General features: G+C 41.9%; 1 protein-coding gene across 4 annotated transcripts in view; it reads right to left on the minus strand.

The window, feature by feature from the left end:
* diaph2 (diaphanous-related formin 2) overlaps positions 1 to 16,926 on the minus strand; it is a 1,158,885-nt gene that overhangs the window by 179,325 nt on the left and 962,634 nt on the right. The window lies entirely within an intron of this gene.

A 16,926-nucleotide genomic window follows, 5' to 3' on the forward strand; every position in this document is an offset into this window, starting at 1 on the left:
CGAATTAGGTCTTAAGGACCCAGAAGGGTTTCAGTCTTAAAGGGGAACATTATCACCAGACCTATGTAAGCGTCAATATATACCTTGATGTTGCAGAAAAAAGACCCTATATTTTTTTAACCAATTTCCGAACTCTAAATGGGTGAAATTTGGCGAATTAAACGCCTTTCTGTTTATCGCGCTGGAGGCGATGACGTCAGAATGTGACGTCGCCGAGGTAACACACCCGCCATTTTCATTTTCAACACATTACAAACACCGGGTCACAGCTCTGTTATTTTCCGTTTTTTTGACTATTTTTTGGAACCTTGGAGACATCATGCCTCGACGGTGTGTTGTCGGAGGGTGTGACAACACTAACAGGGAGGGATTCAAGTTGCACCACCGGCCCGAAGATGAGAAAGTGTCTGCCGCCAGACCCCCATTGAATGTGCCGGAGTGTCTCCACATTTTACCGGCGATGCTAAGGCAGACATGGCACAGAGATGTATGGATAACCTGCAGATGCATTTGTAACGATAGTCAACGAAATCACAAAGGTGAGTTTTGTTGATGTTGACTGCCAGCTAATCGATGCTAACATGCTACGCTAATCGATGCTAACATGTTATTTACCTGCCGTGCTAAAGCAGACATGGCACAGAGATGTATGGATAACCTGCAGATGCATTTGCAACTATATTACGTTTCCTTCCACCCACATTTAATGCGAAACAAACACTTACCAATCGAAGGATTTAAGTTGTTCCAGTGTCAAAAGATGCGAAAGTCCTGATCGTTTGGTCCGCACATTTTACCGGCGATGCTAACGCAGCTATTTGGCCATGCTATGGCTATGAATAGCGTCAATAGCTATTCGCTCAATAGCTTCAGTTTCTTCTTCAATATTTTCGTACTCCAACCATCTGTTTCAATACATGCGTAATCTGTTGAATCGCTTAAGTCGCTGAAATCCGAGTTTGAATCCGAGCTAATGTCCCTATATCTTGCTGTGGTATTCCCATTGTTTGTTTACATTGGCAGCACTGTGTGACGTCACAGGGAAATGGCCAGTGTCTTCGCAGAGAGCCGAAAATAAGGCACTTTAGAACTTTATTTAGGGATATTCCGAGACCGGTAAAATTTTGAAAAAAACTTAAATACAACAAGCCCCTGGGAACTGATTTTTATTGTTTTTAACCCTTTTGAAATTGTGATAATGTTCCCCTTTAAACAAGGTTTAAAATAAGTCATATATTATTTTTTTCACAAAACCCTTAAATTGCTAATTCTACTTCATTATTATTATTTTTTTTACTTTTAACAAGCTTTTTGTCGAAACCCCATTTTTTGAGGCAAAATACAAAATAAACAATATTTTTCCCGAAAAGACTTTCAAAGTGAAATATTTAATGTGAAGTTATTGGATCCCTAAATAAGGTCAATAGTTCATAGAATAGAATAGACTTTATTGTCATTATATTTGCATATAACGAGATTAAAGACTCCAACTTAAGGTGCGGTTGTGGGAACAAATATGAGGTAAAATAAATAACACAATTGAAATAAACAGACTACTATCCAATAAAAATAACAAGCAATCCTGTACAATATACAAAACACTATAGAAATACAAAATACTGTACAATATACAGAACAAAACAAGAGTACCGAAGTAATAAATAATGAATGTCGGGCGTATTGCACTCGAAGTTTAGTATTGCACAGTAGGGTATTAGGGCAGGATATTGTACTGGGGTGGATTATTATTATTATTATTATAAGTTAGAGTTTAATAGCAAAATTGATTAGAATTGTTATTATTTTTTTTTAGCAAAGACAGTTATTAAATTCCACTAAAATCCTTGGGGATCCAAAAGTGCCCCACTCATAAAAATGCTTTTTATTATTTTTTGTACTTTTCATTCAACACTTAAATCTCTATATCAGCTTCAGATAATATATATTGTAATTGGTTTAGTATATTTATAATAACAATCAAAAGGATAATTAGTATTAGTATATAATTAGTATGGAAATATTTTTTTCCAAATTTTCATATTTGTTGTATTTATGTTCTTTTTGTCCTTATGCCAATCAATAATTTATAGCAACATTGATTTTGATTCATTATTATTTTTTGAGAAATTATTTAAAAAATTGTGGTATTAGAGTCAACAATGCAACTTTTTCTCGTTGCATTTCACCAATCTGCTTTTTATTGCACTTTTTAATGTTTAAAAAATATATATACAGCGGGGGAAAAAAGTATTTAGTCAGCCACCTTTTGTGCAAGTTCTCCCACTTAAAATGATGACAGAGGTCTGTAATTTTCATCACAGGTACACTTCAACTGTGAGAGACGGAATGTGAAAAAAAAATCGAGGAATTCACATTGTAGGAATTTTAAAGAATTTATTTGTAAATTATGGTGGAAAATAAGTATTTGGTGAACCATTCAAAGCTCTCACTTATGGGAGGAGGTTTTGGCTCAAAATCTCACGATACATGGCCCCATTCATTCTTTCCTTAACACGGATCAATCGTCCTGTCCCCTTAGCAGAAAAACAGCCCCAAAGCATGATGTTTCCACCCCCACGCTTCACAGTAGGTATGGTGTTCTTGGGATGCAACTCAGTATTCTTCTTCCTCCAAACAAACAAGTTGAGTTTACACCAAAAAGTTCTATTTTGATTCATCTGACCACATGACATTCTCCCAATCCTCTGCTGTATCATCCATGTATCCATTTTGGTATAAACTCAACTCGTCGTGTTTGGAGGAAGAAGAATATTGAGTTGTATCCCAAGAACACCACACCTACTGTGGAGCATGGGGGTGGAAACATCATGCTTTGGGGCTGTTTTTCTGCTAAGGGGACAGGACGATTGATCCGTGTTAAGGAAAGAATGAATGGGGCCATGTATCGGGAGATTTTGAGCCAAAACCTCCTTCCATCAGTGGTTGACCAAATACTTATTTTCCACCATAATTTACAAATACATCCTTTAAAATTCCTACAATGTGAATTCCTGGATATTTTTTTTCACATTCTGTCTCTCACAGTTGAAGTGTACCTATGATGAAAATTACAGACCTCTGTCCTCATTTTAAGTGGGAGAACTTGCACAAAAGGTGGCTGACTAAATACTTTTTTTCCCCACTGTACGTCCTTTTTGTCCTTGTATCAATTTTGATTCATTATTATTTTTTTTTAATTATTTAAAAAATTGTGTTATTTGCTTTTTTATTGCACTTTTTAATGTTTAAAAAATATATACATATATTTTTGTATTTTTAGAATGATATGCTGCGGGCCACACTTTGGACACCCATGGCCTAGGTTCTAGGTCTGGGGCATCTACCTTTCCGCCCCCAATACTAATGAGTGAGAGGGGCCAGCCCTTTTCATCATTCAGGTCCGGAACATGCATTATTTTGAGTTGGGATCATTAGGGTGACTTATGGTGTCGCCGGGGACTTCAATTGGTTCGTGTTCCCTGCTCGATATTTGCATCACGGGGCCCTTGCGTCTTTGTTTCGCCCGACATTCCGCCATCAGAAGGCGTGATCAATCATTTGCTATTTAGAAATTGTGTGCAGGAACTTAAAAAAAAACAAAAAAAACCCAGCTTGATTAATTTAGGTACATTTTTTACACCCTCCCCCCACCAAAAACGTCTAAAGCAATTGTATAAATTGCAAATCTTGGCCGTTTCATTCCGCTCTCTCCTTCCACCTTTCCCAGGGGCCCGCTCCGAAAGCGATGTATCTGTTTATCGGCGTGCTGTACTTAACAGCAATCCCGATTAAATCAGGTTTAATTACACTGGCTTTATCAGGCGGGGGGGAAAAAAAATATATAAAAAAAGGAAGAAAGTGCGCGCCAAGAAAAAAAAAAAAAAAGCGCTTATCTCAAATTGCAGCGCTACATCCAGATAGCGAGCGTTGGAAAAGGAGGAAGCACGTGTTTGCAACAATGGCTGGGATGCAATCAGGTAAACCTAGAGGCACACATGGGTTTTCTATGCCAGTATCTTTCAACCGGTGTGCTATGAGATTCAGTCTGGTGTGCCGCCATCCATCCATTTCCTACCGCTTATTCCTTCTCAGCTACAATCGGGTTAGAATTTGGGCAGGACTGTGGCGATTTCTGAACTGAATCGCAAGATGGATCACATAAAAAGCAGAATTGAATTGAATTGAATTTGAGAGCACCCAGCATGTCTGCTCATGGAAAACAAACATCCTTATGTACGATTTGACTCCCTTGAACGGCCTTGACGCTGTGGAAACAGGACCAGGCTGTTCTGAAAACATCCCCGAGGACACCTCAATGATAGACGCTTTTGACCTCCCTCCCTCCTCAAGAACACCTGAAGTCAAACTTTTGCAGATCGGCCTCAGTCTAAAAATGATCACACCCAACACAATTGGGCATACACGCACAAATCCCCACCCCCACCCCCACCACACGAGTTCAACACCGCTTTTTTCTACCTGCATCTTCCCCACCACAAAAATACCACATCTGCGGTCCTCTCCAAGGTTTCTCACAGTCATCTACGTTGACGTCCCACTGGGTTGTGAGTTTTTCCTTGCCCTTTTGTGGGCTCTGAACCGAGGATGTGGTTGTGGCTTGTGCACCCCTTTGAAACACTTGTGATTCAGGGCTATATAAATAAACATTGATTGATGGTAGATTGATTGAAAATGTTGGTATCGGGACTACAATATGAAGACTTAAAGTGACGTTAATTTATTTGCACAAACAGGTCTTCCTCGTTATATTTAGTCATAGCCACAACAAAAGAACACACAATAATTATTCACAATTAGTTCTGGTCTCATACACTACTAATATAGTCAATAATAAACTCGATTGCACCATGGAAAGTGTATCAAATCAACTGTTCAAACATACATTTTACAAAGCGATCACTGCAGACACAAGCACGATCTGATTGTATTCCGCAATATGATTAAGTGATATTTTTTAAGAGCACTTTGACTTTTAAGAACCACTTCTTTCAGCATATTGTGTCATGATAAATGACACAATATGTTACTGCATATGTCAGTCGACTAAATTATGAGCCTTTGTTTGCTTACTTACTACTAAAAGACAAGTTGTCTTGCATGTTCACTATTTCATTTAAGGACAAACTCGCAATAAGAAACATAAGTTTAATGTACCGTAAGATTTTCTGGTAAAATAAAGCCAATAATGCCATTTTTTTGTGGCCCTTTTATCTAGAAAAGTATCAAAGTACCAGAATGTATGAAGATACACTTTGGTAACGGTACCAAAATATTGGTATCGGGACAACACTACGAGGAGTTAACGTGACGTTAGTTTATTTGCACAAACAGGTCTTCCTCGTTATATTTAGTCATAGCAACCACAAAAGAACAAACACTAATTCTTCACAATTAGTTCTGGTCTCAAACACTGCTAATATAGTCGGGAATTAACTCGATTGCAGCACGGAAAGTTTCTCAAACAAATCAACTGTTCAAACATGTCAGGACTCGAACTCTGGCGTGGATTATTTTCCCAAGGTGCAAAGCAATTGGAGTGGACTTTGGGGTTTGTTTTTCTAGAAGGCAAAGGAAAGTTGGCGCAGGCAAGTACATATTTTTATTTTAACACTATAACTACAAATAAGGCAAACAAAAGGCGCGCACAAGGGCGGAAGTACAAAACTAAGGAAACAAAACTTGCACAAAGGCAGAAACTATGAACAATAAAAAAAAACTTACTTGGCATGGGACTGTAAACATGACATGAAGCAGAGTGGAGGTAGCATGGCATGACGTGGGTAAAAGTATCAAGGATGATAAAAGGTGGTCGACGGTGATTTTGCCAGGCTGACTAAAGTTAAAGTACCAATAATTGTGACACACATACTAGGTGTGGCGAAATTATTCTCTGCATTTGACCTATCACCCTTGATCACCCCCTGGGAGGTGAGGGGCGCAGTGAGCAGCAGCCGTGCCGCACCCGGGAATCATTTTTGATGATTTGACCCCCATGATCCGCTTGAGATGGTTTCCTGTGGACGGGACTCTCACTGCTGTCTTGGAGCCACTATGGATTGAACTTTCACAGTATCATGTTAGACCCGCTCGACATCCATTGCTTTCGGTCCCCTAGAGGGGGGGGGTTGCCCACATCTGAGGTCCTCTCCAAGGTTTCTCATAGTCAGCATTGTCACTGGCGTCCCACTGAATGTGAATTCTCCCTGCCCACTGGGTGTGAGTTTTCCTTGCCCTTTTGTGGGTTCTTCCGAGGATGTTGTAGTCGTAATGATTTGTGCAGTCCTTTGAGACATTTGTGATTTGGGGCTATATAAATAAACATTGATTGATTGATTGATTGATTGATTTTCAACCCTTAATGCTGAGTTCCAAGCAGGGAGGTAATGGGTCCCATTGATATAGTCTCGGCCGGGATTTGAACTCACGACCTACCGATCTCAGGGCGGACACTCCAACCACTAGGCCACTGAGTAGGTGCACCGCAACTGTGGCTTAAATAATACTGTGGTGATTAGAGAAAACAGGTGCAAAACGTGAGACAGGTGCGTGACATGAGGACAGGTGAAAACTAATGGGTTGCTATGGTGACAAAACAAACAAGGAAGTGCAAAAACCGGAACTGAGTGTCCAAAAAACAAACAGAACATGACTATAAGAAAACATGATCACACACACATGACAAGACATACATTTTCCAAAGCAATCACTGCAGACACAAGCACAGTATTCCGCAATATGATTAAGTGATATTTTTCTAAGAGCACTTTACCCTTTTAGAACCACTTCTTTCGGCACTCTATTAAAGCTCTTTAACTATCTCTCTATCTGAACGACTGGCACACTCAAGAACCAAATAGCGAAATGGCATTTTCTGCTCAAACTCTACACTTGATTTAATTCTACGCCCGAGCTGATTGACCATTGTGTAAATTAAGCCGCCAAATATAAAAAAATCAATGCATCTGCCAGCCGGCTATACGCAGAACAAAAGGGCCGTCAGCAAGATCCGCTCTTATGTAGGCTAGCGAGGGCACGGCAAAGGAGGCAAAGTGCTAAGTAACAGTAAACATTTATCTATAACCACCTGGCACAGGAAACTTTTTGACAGCTCCTCCTTTCTTTTTCCCCCCCCCCTCCTCTTTCCAAGACGTCGCAAAGGGGCACCTGACACTTTGATCAATTTGTCCTACTTCCAGTCTAACTGTAGCACAATTCATCATTCATAATGGCCGGGACTCCGCGGCCCTGGCACGGCTGCGGGGTTCGGGCGGAGCACTGCAGACACGCACAAAGTAAATGAGTAAAAATCGGAAACATACTCCCGTGCCGCCGACTGGTGCTCAATTAGCCGGGTCCTCTTGGACCGCCGCTTAAAGCCAAGCTGGCGCCGGAAAGTCAGGCGTCACCTGCTGAACTCACCGACATCTTCGAGGTAGAAACCTTGTCTATTCAACAGTGCGTATACAATATAAAAAAACGTACATTCCGGACTATAAACCGCTACTTTTTTATCCAACGCTTTGAACCCTGCGGTTTATAAAACGATACGGCTAATTAGGCTAGGAAATATCCTTTCACTGGCTTCCTGTTCCACTCAGGATTGAATACAAAGTGTCAGGTTCAAACACTGATGACATCTATTAAACAAGACAAGAGGCAAAGAATTCAACAGAGACAGAATTCAATTTGGACTCAATATTGAGGAGAGTCGCCTGCAGACTGTAGCCTTGTACAGTATCCCAGGACGCTCGGGCGAAAGATTGTACAAGTCCTCCTTTATTTGACTTTCTCTGACCACATGACCACAGCTGTTTTTAAGGACGAGGTCGTGAACGGTTCACAGAACAGGTCGTAAAAACAGTTAAAAGAAGAAGTTCGTAAAATAGTCTTTCCCACAGTCCTTGGGAAAGACAATATCTTTCGGTTTGATTCTAATACATGAAAGACAACAGGAACACCATCTTGCTTCCCCCCTAAGACAGCTTTTGGTCTTCTCGCTGAGAACTCTTTTCAACAGAAAGTTTTTGTGTTAATTTAGATAAAATTATTCTAACACAAAGTCTCCCTACTAAGGAAATGCCCCCCTCTACCTCAAAGAACTACTAAGCCACTAAAGCCTCCACACGACAGCTCCGCTCTGGAGAGGCTAACTTTCACCAAACCTCCGAGGACAAAGCTACGAACAATGGGAGACCAGGCTTTTGGCTCTGTGGAATGCTCTACCTGACTACCTGAGGCCACCACAGACTGTGAATGCTTTTAAAAAAGGCTTAAAAACCCTTTTTTGTTCTAGCTATTGGGCTGTTTTAGTTTTTATTGGTATTATCTTTTTCTTTTTTTAATACACCGTAGCACCTTGAGGTTGTTTACTCAATGTAAAATGCTTTTTACAAATATTATTTTATGGATTTTTTTTTTTTACACTAAAGACCATAATGTTTTGTGATCGACAAATAGCTTATGTTACACCGACAGACACTGAAATGGTGTGTTATTGTTCGACGAGTTTGCTCGCTGCTGGTTGAAAATGTACTTCCTGTTTTGTGCCGGAAGTATAACCATCCATAGCGTTCTGCGTGAAAACGATTCTTCACGTATCACTCCGAGCAATTTATTTCATCCATCCATTCATTTTCAAAATAATCTCAGTCATCTCAAGATATTTATTGTTATTGTGTTTACTTGTGGAGTATATTTTCAATACATTGAGAACAGGAAGTGAACAAAAGTTTTAGCAACTGTTATGCAAAAGTAAAGGGTAGTATGAAATAACCTCTGGTGTTCTTGGGATGCAACTCAGTATTCTTCTTCCTCCAAACACGACAAGTTGATACCAAAAAGTTCTATTTTGGTTTCATCTGACCACATGACATTCTCCCAATCCTCTACTGTATCATCCATGTCTCCATTTTGGTATGAACTCAACTCGTCGTGTTTGGAGGAAGAAGAATACTGAGTTGCATCCCAAGAACACCATACCTACTGTGAAGCATGGGGGTGGAAACATCATGCTTTGGGGCTGTTTTTCTGCTAAGGGGACAGGACGATTGATCCGTGTTAAGGAAAGAATGAATGGGGCCATGTATCGTGAGATTTTGAGCCAAAACCTCCTTCCATCACTGAGAGCTTTGAATGGTTCACCAAATACTTATTTTACACCATAATTTACAAATAAATTCTTATAATCCACTTGCAGCGGGGCCAGACTGCCACTGCCATCTACTGGCCTGGTAGTGGAACAGCAACACATACAATGTTTCGACCGATTCAGGTGGGCCAAAACGTCTTATCGGTCTCATTTTTTTAAGCAGTTCATGCTTATCTTTATCCACTTCTCATTGGCCCTAGCATGCCGGGGCTAACATTTTATGCCAGAAAATCTTCCTTACCAGGAAAGATCCCTTCTCACAGGAAATTGCCTTTTAAATGGGTTAAGATGGGCTAAGACCCAAGACGACACCGACAAACCCTCCCGGTGACGGAACACTTTGAGGGCACCGCCGCGGACAGCCCTAAGGTGCGCTAATGATCTTATTAAAGCCCCGGGAAGGGGCGAGCGTGGCTACTTTTCAGCTACTTTTTGTGGAGTTTCCAGTTGAAAGCAGATCATGTACTTACCGGAGATCAGGTTTTTTTTTTTTTTTTTCTTCCCGGCCTCATGTAACTTGTCTGCGGTGCATACATTATCAGATGATCTAAATAATCTAATTAGGAGGAGTAATCCCGGCAGAATTGCAATGAAAATGTCATGCATTCAAATTCAAGACTTGTTTGTCTTGAATGGCGACTGTTAGAATAAAAACTGATAAGTAAGGCGACGAGATGAGCGGTTTATGTATTATTTCTAATACAAACCCCGTTTCCGTATGAGTTGGGGAATTGGTTTAGATGTAAATATAAACGGAATACAATGATTTGCAAGTCATTTTCAACCCATATTCAGTTGAATGCGCTACAAAGACAAGACATTTGACGTTCAAACTCATAAACTTTGTTTTTGTTTTTGCAAATAATAATTAACTTGGAATTTCATGGCTGCAACATGTGCCAAAGTAGTTGGGAAAGGGCATGTTCACCACTGTGTTACATCACTGTGGAGTGGTGGAGCAGACGGGCCGACAGCGAGGTAGGACATGCTTTGGCCCTGCTCAAGATGGCGGCCAGAAGGGGGAGAATGCGGCGGAACGAAGAGGCGGGGCGTGCCGGGAGGGACGCCGCAGCAATCAAGATCAGGTGCGTGGCTCACACACCGGCTCACAATCTGCCTCGTAGTGTATGAAAGGAAAGAAGGAGGAAAGATCGAGAGAGAAGGAGTTGGAGTGTCCGCAGCAGTGCAGAAGAGACGGGAGCCACAGAGATCAGCACAAGAGAGACGACGACACGGCAGCTGAAAAGCAGACCGGAGCGAGCAGCGGAGGAGGAGCTGAAAGAGTGACCGACCGACGCTGCGAAAAGCCTTTATTGAAAAATAAAGAGTCAAACCTGTGCGAAGCGATGTCCTTCCTGAATGGTCCACGCAACCCACACTACGAAGGTTGGAGTCGTTTCCAAACACCTTTTCTTTCAAAAACACTCAAACGATTGGGAACTGAGGAAACTAATTGTTGAAGCTTTGAAAGTAGAACTCTTTCCAATTCTTCTTTTATGTAGAGCTTCAGTCGTTCAACAGTCCGGGGTCTCCGCTGTCAGATTTTACGCTTCATAATGCGCCACACATTTTCGATGGGAGAGAGGTCTGGACTGTAGGGGGGCCAGGAATGGACCCGCACTCTTTTTTTACGAATCCACGCTGTTGTAACATGAGCTGAATGTGGCTTAGCATTGTCTTGCTGAAATAAGCAGGGGCGTCCACGAAAAAGACGGCGCTTTGAAGGCAGCATATGTTATTCCAAAACCTGTATGTACCTTTCAGCATTAATGGTGCCTTCACAGATGTGTAAGTTACCCATGCCTTGGGCACTAATGCACCCCCATACCATCACAGATGCTGGCTTTTCAACTTTGCATCGATAACAGTCTGGATGGTTCGCTTCCCCTTTAGTCCGGATGACACGATGTCGAATATTTCCAAAAACTATTTGAAATGTGGACTCGTCAGACCATAGAACACTTTTCCACTTTTCATCAGTCCATCTTAGACAGGGGTCGGGTACCTTTTTGGCTGAGAGAGCCATGAAAGCCAAATATTTTAAAATGTATTTCCGTTAGAGCCGTACCATATTTTTTAACACTGAATACAAATGCGTGCATTTTTTAAGTAAGACCAACATTTTTAGGGTATAATGACTTTTTCTTGAACAGGTGCGGTAGAAACGGATGGATGGATTAAAATGCAAGAGAATGTTTTATATTTTGAACATTATTTTTAACATTGTAACTACCAGTCGAATTATTCATTACTTATCGTGTTAAGCAATTTCAGCTAATATTTATCTGAGAGCCAGATGTAGCCATCAAAAGAGCCACATCTGGCTCTAGAGCCATAGGTTCCCTACCCCTGATCTTAGATAATCTCAGGCCCAGAGAAGCTGGCGGCCTTTCTGGATGTTGTTGATAAATGGCTTTCGCTTTGCATAGTAGAGCTTTAACTTGCACTTACAGATGTAGCGACGAACTATATTTAGTGACAGTGTTTTTTTAAGTGTTCCTGAGCCCATGTGGTGATATCCTTTAAAGATTGATGTCGGTTTTTGATACAGTGAAGGTCCCGGTCATTCAATGTTGGTTTCCGGCCATGCCGCTTACATGGAGTGATTTCTCCAGATTCTCTGAACCTTTTGATGATATAATGGACCGTAGATGTTGAAATCCCTAAATTTCTTGCAATTGCACTTTGAGAAACGTTGTTCTTAAACTGTTTGACTATTTGCTCACGCGGTTGTGGACAAAGGGGTGTACCTCGCCCCATCCTTTCTTGTGAAAGACTGAGCATTTTTTGGGGAAGCTGATTTTATACATAATGATGGCACCCACCTGTTCCCAATTAGCCTGCACACCTGTGGGATGTTCCAAATAAGTGTTTGATGAGCATTCCTCAACTTACCATTATTTAATTTGGCATCTTTCCCAACTTCTTTGTCACGTGTCAATGGGATCAAATTCTAAAGTTAATGAGTATTTGCAAAAATAAAAATGTTTATCAGTTTAAACATCAAATATGTTGTCTTTGTAGCATATTCAACTGAATATGGGTTGAAAATGATTTGCAAATCATTGTATTCCGTTTATATTTGAAGAGTTCATACGCAAAAACCGATAAACGCCATTTTGATAAAGTTTAGCCCAGCCTCGGTAATATATAGTCCGCCACTTCTATTGTGGTATACCAAAATCAATTTGTTTGCAAATGCAGACAAATGCCGCTTTTAACGTCATTTATTTCAGCGATTTATTGCAAAGGCCGATAAGCGCCATGGATCATTTACCACAAAAGCCGATATATCCGTTTGCCCAACCAGCGCTGCAGTACGGGATCACGTGACAAACAAAATGGTGGCGTGCACGGAGTCACTCAGTGTTGTTATCCACGCATGAATCATTTGGAAGCTTCTCCTGTGAACAAAACTGTTAAGCCAGCGAAAAAAACTGACGTGTTTAAGTTATTATTTGATGTTGGCGCTAGCACGCGTGTCTGTGAGTTTTACACCGCCGCGTTAAACGATGTTGTCGAGCATGGAGCTAATGTCGATAGCGATGATGAGTGAGCTGTTATCTGCACAGGAGTGTTTTTGAGAGGCAAACCAGGTTGAGCATTTGTGGTTGTTTTATTAATAAAACATTGTCTTCATTGCAACACTGTTTTTTTGTTTTTTCATTTTGTGCTGAAAAGCACAAGGTAAATATGTGAGGTCACAGTTCCAAAAGATCATGTCCGGTTAGCAAGTACGAAAAAAACAATGTTCGCAGGGACAGCTAGATTTATACGTACCAAGGGATCGAAACTGTTAAATAATGAAGTAAAGAAATGTGAACAGTTGTTACCTTAAAATGTGGCTTTCGATAAATTTAATGTTCTGTTTTTCTCTCTATCTTTATCTTGAATATTATGCAAAATAACGACCGCAAAGAAAACGATTTTGGAGATATCTGTTTTTGCAACATATCATAATTTGGATATATCTGCTTTTGACGTAAAACCACATCAAACACTCTTACTTGAAAGCCATTCATTACATAATAAATAAATAAATAAACGGGTTGTACTTGTATAGCGCTTTTCTACCTTCAAGGTACTCAAAGCGCTTTGACACTACTTCCACATTTACCCATTCACACACACATTCACACACTGATGGATGGAGCTGCCATGCAAGGCGCCAACCAGCACCCATCAGGAGCAAGGGTGAAGTGTCTTGCTCAGGACACAACGGACGTGACGAGGTTGGTACTAGGTGGGATTTGAACCAGGGACCCTCGGGTTGCGCACGGCCACTCTGCCACTGCGCCACGCCGTCCCTACATCAGCATTTCTTAAAAGTTTAGGCTTTCATGACTTGCTTATGTTGATATTAAATAAACCATTGTACGCTTGTGCATGTACCGGCAACACCAGCAGGCAGAAAATCGTTAATATACAGAATCGGTCAAAATGGATTTATCTGCTTTTGCATATGAACTCTTCATTTACATCTAACACAATTTCCCAACTCATATGGAAACAGGGTTTGTACATATCCTGCAAAAGGAACATGGACAAAGCATTTATACCCACGGCACCCACGCTTTAGTAGAAAAAGGTAAGGACAGGTTTGATTGCAAAAAAAAAAAAAAGCAAAGCAAAGGATTAATAGAAAAGTGAGGAGGTTGAGATCCTTCACGTCAAAGACGAACCTCTTAGAAAGTAGAATACAAGCAACAATATCACCTTTTGAGCCTGCTGTCGGAGTAGAATATACGTCTATATTATAAATTTCACTTCAATAAAAATCCCCTGCACACTTTACTGCTCGCTAGTGCGACCATATCGGAGTTATTTTGTGCAGAAATATGGGGGAAACAACTACAAATGTATGCTACAGTCAGATAAGTTAGAATAATACACCGTGTCAGATATAGAGAACACAAATAACCCTTTATTTAGTGAATCTAAAATATTGAAATTCATTGATTTGGTGCGTTTGCAAACAGCCAAAATTATGCAAATTATAAGTGAAGTGAATTATATTTATATAGCGCTTTTTCTCTAGTGACTCTAAGTGCTTTACAGAGTGAAACCCAATATCTAAGTTACATTCAAACCAGTGTGGGTGGCACTGGGAGCAGGTGGGTAAAGTGTCTTGCCCAAGGACACAACGGCAGTGACTAGGATGGCGGAAGCGGGAATCGAACCTGCAACCCTCAAGTTGCTGGCACGGCCACTCTACCAACCGAGCTAAACCATCCATTTTCCATTTTCTACCGCTTATTCCCTTTCGGGGTCGCGGGGGGCGCTGGCGCCTATCTCAGCTACAATCGGGCGGAAGGCAGGGTACACCCTGGACAAGTCGCCACCTCATCGCAGGGCCAACACAGATAGACAGACAACATTCACACTCACATTCACACACGAGGGCCAATTTAGTGTTGCCAATCAACCTATCCCCAGGTGCATGTTTTTGGAGGTGGGAGGAAGCCGGAGTACCCGGAGGGAACCCACGCATTCACGGGGAGAACATGCAAACTCCACACAGAAAGATCCCGAGCCTGGATTTGAACCCAGAACTGCAGGAACTTCGTATTGTGAGGCAGACGCACTAACCCCTCTGCCACCGAGCTAAACCGCCCCACTTAATTAAACTAAGAACGCGCAACAATTCTCAACAAAAGAGTTTTCACAAAGATAAAACAAGTCATATTTTTGGTTTGTTTAATAGTTAAAAAAAAATTAACGTTATTGCAATCAGTTGATAGAACGTTGTCCTTTACAATTATAAAAGCTTTTTACAAAAATCTACTACCCTGCTTGCATGTGTGATAGCAAAATTACTTGTACTCGTTTAATTGAAGATGTTCTTTGAACGGGTCGCCAAAAGTTGTTTATTGGGCTCAGGAATGTGACATTTAGCAAGAGATCTATTGTCTGATCAAGCGCTGTCTCCTGTGTCTTTGATGTGACATGTGGACTATAGTTGACGTGGGCATGTGTTTTCCCTCTTCCTGACCCCCAATAGAGCTATATTGTTCCCCTTTCCTGAGTGACCCCCCTCCTCTGGGCAAACGACACCCTCTCCCCTTCACAGGACTTTGGGTATTCATTCCACGGGTGTACTATATGTAAATGAGCATGGAGGGTGGGACTTCTGAGAATGTATAATTGTCATGTCAAATTCTAAAGGGGTTAGAACAAGCTGGAATGAAAGGATGTGTCGTTCTGGTTTGGTCTCGCTTTGCAAAGCTTGTTATTATTTGTTTGTTACTTTAATAAATCATTTTAAAGCTATTTGTCACTGAAGGATCATCTTTGAGAAATTTCCACGACACATGTCAGCAGACTGGGGTAGATTCTGCTGAAATCCTATGTATTGAATGAATACAGAATCGTTTTGAGTCGGAAAAATATCGTTTTTGAATCGAGAATCGAATCGAAAAAAAACGATATATTATCGAATCGTCCATTTAACCATCCATCCATCATCTTCCGCTTATCCGAGGTCGGGTTGCGGGGGCAACAGCCTAAGCAGGGAAGCCCAGACTTCCCTCTCCCCAGCCACTTCGTCCAGCTCTTCCCGGGGGATCCCGAGGCGTTCCCAGGCCAGCCGGGAGACATAGTCTTCCCAACGTGTCCTGGGTCTTCCCCGTGGCCTTCTACCGGTTGGACGTGCCCTAAACAACTCCTTAGGGAGTCGTTCGGGTGGCATCTCGACCAGATGCCCGAGCCACCTCATCTGGCTCCTCTCGATGTGGAGCAGCAGCGGCTTTACGTTGAGCTCCTCCCGGATGGCAGAGCTTCTCACCCTATCTCTAAGGGAGAGCCCCGCCACCCGGCAGAGGAAACTCATTTCGGCCGCTTGTACCCGTGATCTTATCCTTTCGGTCATGACCCAAAGCTCATGACCATAGGTGAGGATGGGAACGTAGATCAACCGGTAAATTGAGAGCTTTGCCTTCCGGCTCAGCTCCTTCTTCACCACAACGGATCGGTACAACGTCCGCATTACTGAAGACGCCGCACCGATCCGCCTGTCGATCTCACGATCCACTCTTCCCTCACTTGTGAACAAGACTCCTAGGTACTTGAACTCCTCCACTTGGGGCAGGGTCTCCTTCCCAACCCGCACCGTTTTCCGGGCGACAACCACGGACTCGGACTTGGAGGTGCTGATTCTCATTCCGGTCGCTTCACACTCGGCTGCGAATTGAACCAGTGAGAGCTGAAGATCCTGGCCAGATGAAGCCATCAGGACCACATCATCCGCAAAAAGCAGAGCTCTAATCCCACGACCACCAAACCGGAACCCCTCAACGCCTTGACTGCGCCTAGAGATTCTGTCCATAAAAGTTATGAACAGAACCGGTGACAAAGGACAGCCTTGGCGGAGTCCAACCCTCACTGGAAACGTGTCCGACTTACTGTTGGCAATGCGGACCAAGCTCTGACACTGATCGTACAGGAGTGGACCGCCACAATAAGACAGTCCGGTACCCCATACTCTCTGAGCACTCCCCACAGGACTTCCAGAGGGACACGGTCGAATGCCTTCTCCAAGTCCACAAAGCATTATGGAATCGTGACCCCAAGAATCGATATTGCATTGAATCGTGGGACACCCAAAGAGCCGCAGCCCTAATGAAAACAATATTTATTTTTCTTGACAAATGTAGTGGGTGCGGCTTTAAGCTATAGTAAAAAATATAATATCCAAGCATGGTAGCTAAGATGCAATTTACAACCAAACAGCTGGTATGTAATGAGTGCGACACTTGCAG

The sequence above is a fragment of the Nerophis ophidion genome, linkage group LG29 (genome assembly GCF_033978795.1).
Source record: "Nerophis ophidion isolate RoL-2023_Sa linkage group LG29, RoL_Noph_v1.0, whole genome shotgun sequence".
In the NCBI taxonomy this organism is placed as follows: domain Eukaryota; kingdom Metazoa; phylum Chordata; class Actinopteri; order Syngnathiformes; family Syngnathidae; genus Nerophis; species Nerophis ophidion.